Source organism: Patella vulgata, chromosome 3 (genome assembly GCF_932274485.2).
Source record: "Patella vulgata chromosome 3, xgPatVulg1.2, whole genome shotgun sequence".
NCBI classification, from domain to species: domain Eukaryota; kingdom Metazoa; phylum Mollusca; class Gastropoda; family Patellidae; genus Patella; species Patella vulgata.
In genome coordinates, this window is record NC_065881.2 from 8486124 (window position 1) to 8491497 (window position 5374).

The window sequence follows — 5374 nt, forward strand, 5'->3', positions numbered from 1 at the left end:
AAGGTCTGCTCAATGTTTCGTCATAAATCAGTGCTTTCGTCAATTCCGTTTCTTGAAATCTATCGTAGCAATGATCTCTGTGTAAGAATTATATTTGCAACTTGTTAATCAGTTCTATGGCAACGTGTTAACCAGTTCTATGGCATATGTGATAATGACCGACGCCAATATTGTCCTTTAATTTGACGGAGGCCACCAATGTATATAAATATAAACATACCTGCTAACATTTGTACAATGGGCGTAGACTCGAACATTAGGGTCTGTAGTTTGAGTTACATCGAAAACGGGACTACCAACCAGTCTTTTATATATCAATGTTAACCAGTAGTCCTACAATGACAGATATTGTATATTTTATGGGAGATGCTAATAGTAGGCCGGTTGGGGAGGTTCACAATGGCCGCTTTATATAAATGAGTCATTTTGTGTGAAAAGTGTGACACGGATTAGAGCCACATAACAAAATAGAATACTGATTGTTTAAAATGGCGGTCATTCAGAGTAGAGATCTGTTCTCAAAGTAGATAGTTCTCAGTGTTGATAATGGAATTTGTAGAGTGATTTTAGTATGGTAGTGTTAATGATATTTATAGATTAGTACTATAACAGATGATATACAATATATATAACTCTATATAATCTTATATTTACAACAGTTAATCACGCTCCTTGTATTGCTTGGCTAAATCTATTTGTTAAGGCCAGTTCATGTTTTGTCAAGGTCATTGAGATGAAAATAAGGTTAGGACACGTGATTGTTGGCCAGATTGTAGGTTAGGGTTAGGGCAAGCTTGTATTGCTAACACGTGATTCGTTCGGATGATGTCTTCTGTACACATGCATGTAAAATGAAATGAAATAAAATGGGGTTGATCATCCTACTGTTCTGCTCCGAAAGGGCTAATGAAGACGTGGATACGCCATACAGTGTGCTATGAAGGAAGTTTTGCCTGGGCAGCGACACTATGGCCTACTCGTATATCGAATTCCAACTGCCAAGGAATATTTTACGTGCACGCCAATGTGTAAACGGGACCTCGGTTTTTCGTTGCATCCGAAGGACTAGAGAAAAGTCCTTGTTAGGTCATCCGCCCTGCACCACTCGTAAGGAGGAACGACGCCGAAATATCGCGATGAACATTCTCGTTCAATGTAGCCAAATTCTTACTCACTGAGCCACCGTTTTAAATATTTTAGAGACAACAGTTATCAGCCGATCTGCTTGAAGAAACCCAGATTTCCGGGTAAGTGTAACAATATAGTCGTTGCGACATTGTTTGTAAATTTATAGACAAAGAATAGAAAAATAAGATGACTTTATATTTCATTAATTAATATATTTGGCAAATTAATAGTTTCACACATATTCACATATATATTATATATAGTGTGTACTAAATCAACTTAGTCTGTAATTGACAGTTGACACATAAAAAGAGCTATTTAGCCAAAACATGTGTCAATAATTTACCACAGATTACACGTGAGTGGAATTATTCTAATTGCATCATTTGGCTTAAAGTAACCAATCATATCGTTAATTGCACAGGTTCAGGGCCATGGACAGGCTTTCTGTGCGTGATATGCAGGAGTCTTATAAAAGAAATCATAGTAAAGTTTTAAGTTAGACTTCCATTAGAGTCCAGAGAGGTTCCATCTGAGTTCCTAGACAGCCGCGAGGCTGGCTAGGGTGGAGAAATGGTTTTAGCTAGTATTGTTATTTATTGTGCTTGTATACATGTATTCGGCTATGCTATATAAAATGTAGAAGCGAACTGTTGCATTGTTATTCCTGGTAAGACAAACGTCTTAAGAAACTGTAAGAAGTAAATACACAACGTGAAGCAGAAGTAAAGACAGCTAGAGACAAATTCTAGACGATCACACGGCTACAGAAATGTGTAGTAAGAAAAGATGCATGGGTCTGGTCTGGCATTCCCGCTCTCCACGTCTGACAAAAAGGCCCACGGTGCTACATAAGCGAGCGAGCCAGCGTCTTTCTCACTTAGCGAACGCGGCTTCCCAATACCAGGACATCTATCTTGTGGAATAGTTTGTAAACCTTCATAATAATATTTGATATGGAATACGAATTATTTAATTGATTAACTCACGGGATTAGGATTGAGGTTTGTGTCTATTAAGGCATAATTACCGCCATAAAACTCTTGTCGTAAAACACCCTGTAATCCACGTAAAGCTGATAATCCAAGCTTATCTAACCACCTTGGGTGTAAAAAATAAAAATAAAATAATAACTGTGAAACATATTAGTAAACGTTTCAAAACATTTCTGAAGCAGGAACTTGTTTCAGACACTTCATAATCTTTTTGTTGTTCTTGATCTTGGGGTGACCCTCTTCAAGAAAGTCATAGTCTACGCCATTGTTGGTACGGTCGAAATTAATCTTGACATACGTGTCCGTTGGACAACTGCGCGTCGATTTATGATATTCCATAATGCCTTGTTCCTGGTTCATAGTAGGCCGTACTTGTTTTATCAGGTCAGTCGGAGACATGGTACCTCAACATTCGCCATCTTAAATACATCTACTCTATTGTACTACTTGTTAGTTTAGTGTGGTCGTACGGTGGCTGTGATTCTCCTAAAACGGCGAATGACGAAGGCCAAAAAAGTAGGGATAATACGACTTGATGATCGGGATTCCTTTATTCACCGCGTATTTTGTTTTCAGCTGTAAAACTTAGAACCACGGAATGGTCACAATGAAACGAAGAAATGCCATGTGCTGACGATGCGAGAAGGCGTATATTTTAAATGCCATTTAAAGACATTATGGCGGTTTCAGGAAAATCACAATTCCATCGGATCGTTAGTCCGTCTGTTAACAATTCTTATTAGCAATCTATACATTATCTGATTTGTCTGATAATTAGGTAGGTGTTCTTGATGTAGGTGAGGAAGAATCCTGGTGATTTTCAATCATTTCCAATATTCATGTAACAAAACAATCTGCTTAAAATACAGATTTATATTTCGTTTTTTTTTTATACTTTTGGTGGCCTACGCTACATGAAGATCTGACCGGATGTAATGGAAGGTCGCGTCAGAAGTCATGCGAGCGACTTTTGAGTTGAGTCTATGACGTCAAACATTTAATTAACCAATCAGCGGTGTTGTTTCTAGTGGGTCCTTGCACCTCAAGCCAAAAACTCGCCGTAACAGATTGCTTCATTGGCTAATCCCTCACATCATCCAGAACCCCTGTTATATAACAACTCTTCCAGATCCTAGTGTAGTAAAGACAAGTAAAACGAAATTTTGAACTATAAAAAACGAAACGAAATAGGATCTGTGTTTTGATCAGATTTGTAACAAAAGAAAACTACTTACAAGAATCCAGCGACATATCTATCTGATATATGTGGAGCCCCTCCGTGAGCACACGATGACGTTTCTCCCAACCAGCATTGTTTATTAGGAGCCTTCTCGTTACAAGTTTTGACAAACAAGTCAACTTCCGGTATAAATATATCTAAAATTTTTCTGTCGGTAAAATCTTTTAGCGTCGTATTCCGACCATTCGTATAATACCTGAAAATTAAAAGGACGAAAAGGGATAAATTTAAATATTTTGAACATCGAACTCTTAAAGATACTTGCTATATTAGTTCGAAAACAGATAATGTAAAATGAATAATTTGAAAATTTCATTCCAATTTCTCTATTGCGATCGAAGATATATATATTTTGGGCGACGTTTCGAGGAGTATTCTCTCAATCAAGTTAACGTCGCCTAAAATAAATAAGTAGCCGTTTTCCATTAGTATGTGTTACAGTTTTTTGCTTTATCAAGTAACTAAATGCCCGTAAAAGATTTTAATTCTCTTGTTGTTTTCAAGTACAATACTGATAGGACGAAATATGACGTCATTTGTGCTAGACCGTCTTCGATCTAGCGTTCTCCTCCATATTACGGTGGTATTTGTTTTTAAATCTTATCTCTCGAGTGATTAAATTAAAGATGTTAGATGATCTTACTTACTGGTGCACTGTAACAACGTCAACTACATCACCTCCACCAGCCTCTAAAAAACTTTAATAATACATGCAACAAATATTAAATACAGTACGACAGTGATTTTTATGGAAGACCAAATGGGACAATATTCATGATTCTTGTTTCTACATTCCAGTTTGAATATTTTAGACATGAACGCAACATTTTAAACTAATGATTCTTGTTTCTACATTCTTATGTCAACATTTCATGCACAAAATCAACATTTTAAACAAAAAATTGACTTTATGTTTCATTTTCGGCGTTTTATCGGTAACGCAACATTCTAAACTAATGATTCGTGTTTCTACATTCTTATGTCAACATTTCATGCTCCAAATCAACACTTTAAACAAAAAATTGACTTTATGTTTTATCGGTAACTTTTATATATAATTAAATATTAAAATTAAAAAATAATTTCTTAATTTTACACGACAAAGAAATCAATTCATTGGTTTCTGAAAGTATCTAAAAAAAATCTGGTATTTGAACTCGTATGAAAATATTTTCTACGTTTCAAAAAGTCTTGAAGTTAAAATCTTGAAATGAAAATGTCCAGAAAAATATAATGAATTATCAACATTATTACACCAGAGGGCGTTAGCGTATGTGTACAACTTTGATACAGACTATAGATTAGAAATCAAAAGTAGACTTTTCCACGAGTGGAAGTGGGCCCCTGTTGTGTTTACAGTAATTAGTTGCACGAAACAGAAATTAAGCTCGAGATATAATAATAATACAAATAACTTCTACAAATAACAGCTAGAAAATTACGACAAAGGCCTTACAGAGTAAAAACCATAGGATTAAAAACAAATCGGGTCTGCGCATGTTCGAGTCTCGTAATGGCTGATCTGTTCAAATTTATTTAATCCCTAATGGTGTTGAATTGTTATAAATTTTTGTCAAATGATTCCTGTTGGCGAACAAAGAAGAATCAAGGTCACAAATAGAAGGTAAGGATTTTACAATAGCCTTAGACCAGAGGTGGGGACGAGAGGTATTTTCATATTGCAGCTATATAGGGACGGATAGGAAAGGTCAGTGGACATCGTCCGATCAGAGATCGTTCTAAAAGGAACTAGTCGTATGCCCATCTTCATTAGCTCGGACAATGCAGAAAAGTAGGTTAATAAATCCCCATTTTATTTCAAATTAGCTGAATGACTGACATGACACATTTTATGAAATTTAAAGTCTCTAACTCAATATCATCCAAAGTATTCGACATTGAAAACACGAATTATTTGTCAATTTAAATCAACATTGATGTTGTGATCTTACCGGGGAAAGATGGGCTTCTGATATCCAATATTTAAGCCAAAATACACATCTTACCATTG

General features: G+C 35.8%; 1 long non-coding RNA gene across 1 annotated transcript; it reads right to left on the reverse strand.

The window, feature by feature from the left end:
- Positions 1-231: 231 nt before the first annotated feature.
- On the reverse strand, positions 232-3548 carry LOC126815980 (uncharacterized). Its single transcript, XR_007678160.2, has 3 exons — positions 3359-3548; positions 2118-2229; positions 232-333 (listed from the first exon to the last, which is right to left on the reverse strand). It is a non-coding gene; the product is annotated as an uncharacterized LOC126815980 (long non-coding RNA).
- Positions 3549-5374: the final 1826 nt, after the last annotated feature.